The sequence below is a fragment of the Aplysia californica genome, unplaced genomic scaffold (assembly GCF_000002075.1).
Source record: "Aplysia californica isolate F4 #8 unplaced genomic scaffold, AplCal3.0 scaffold00286, whole genome shotgun sequence".
Classification (NCBI taxonomy): Eukaryota; Metazoa; Mollusca; class Gastropoda; order Aplysiida; family Aplysiidae; genus Aplysia; species Aplysia californica.
In genome coordinates this window covers 379,753-380,910 of record NW_004797556.1, presented here as the reverse complement: position 1 = coordinate 380,910, position 1,158 = coordinate 379,753, and positions in this window count along the sequence as shown.

Here is a 1,158-nt window from a genome sequence, read left to right as displayed (position 1 = left end):
TCTCTCTCTCTCTCTCTCTCTCTCTCTCTCTCTCTCTCTCTCTCTCTCTCTTTCTCTCTCTCTGTCTCTCATTCCGTCATTCTCAGTTTTGCCTTTAAACACAGATATACCGGTACATAACATACATAAATAATTATGTTGACATAAGTACATACAGATGCCAGCATCTAGGTTAAGACTGATGGTAATAAAGTAATACATGTTATGTCGCCAAAATTCAGATAATGCTGTCTAGTGGGGAGGTGCAACATATTATTAGTATTCTTTTAAGTAGCAATAAGTCTACTGCGCATACAAATGAAGACCAAGGTGGAAAAGCCATAGGAACCCTAATAATGTAGCTTGTTCACTTTCTTCGTTTGTTTCGATAGGTGTTTTACAGCGCTCGCAACTGCATAAAATCGTTATTATGAGCGCCCAGGACACATTAAACATTAACATTTTCAATTTGATGGGAATTAATTTTGAATTTTGCACTGGTGGCTGCCGAAGCATAGGCCTACTCTTATCGATTTTGGACCTTCAAAGGATCATTAACTTGCGCAACTTGCGCAAGTGACCTCCGAAATTTTTCGCCCTTATCCGAGAAGACTAGGTGTTAGATCTTACCTACCCTAAGGCCAGAGGTGTTGCTGAAAGAGAGCAGTAATTAGAAGAAGCAAAAGAGAAGCAGTAGAAAGGCAACAGAAAGAGCCAGGAGCCCAGACAAGAGGTCAAAGGGGTGGACGAGGCGGGGGAAAAAAGTGATGACGAAAGCAAACGACGGAACATGGTTTGAGAGCAGGAAAAGAGGTGGGCGGAGAAAATGCTAGAGAAGAAAATTTTCCATCGCTGCCAGGTACATATTGAATGAGAGGCGGACACCCTAACCTCTGGACCAAGAGACCCCCCCCCCCCAATCTTTCTTCTGATCGCGTTCAAAACAAGATACGTGTAAAATCAAATCGCTTTGTTGATCAGATCTTTGCATACGGACCTAAAAGTTAGATGACTAACGGAATCTAAAAGCATATTCGTAAAGGTCACTGGAAACTAAGGTTCCGACATATTTTCTTTGATGTCAACCTAAAACAGGTAAACATGATAGGTCTAGGGGATTTACAGCACACACCTAAACAGTACAAAAATTGACATATTTTCATCAACTCCATACTTTAA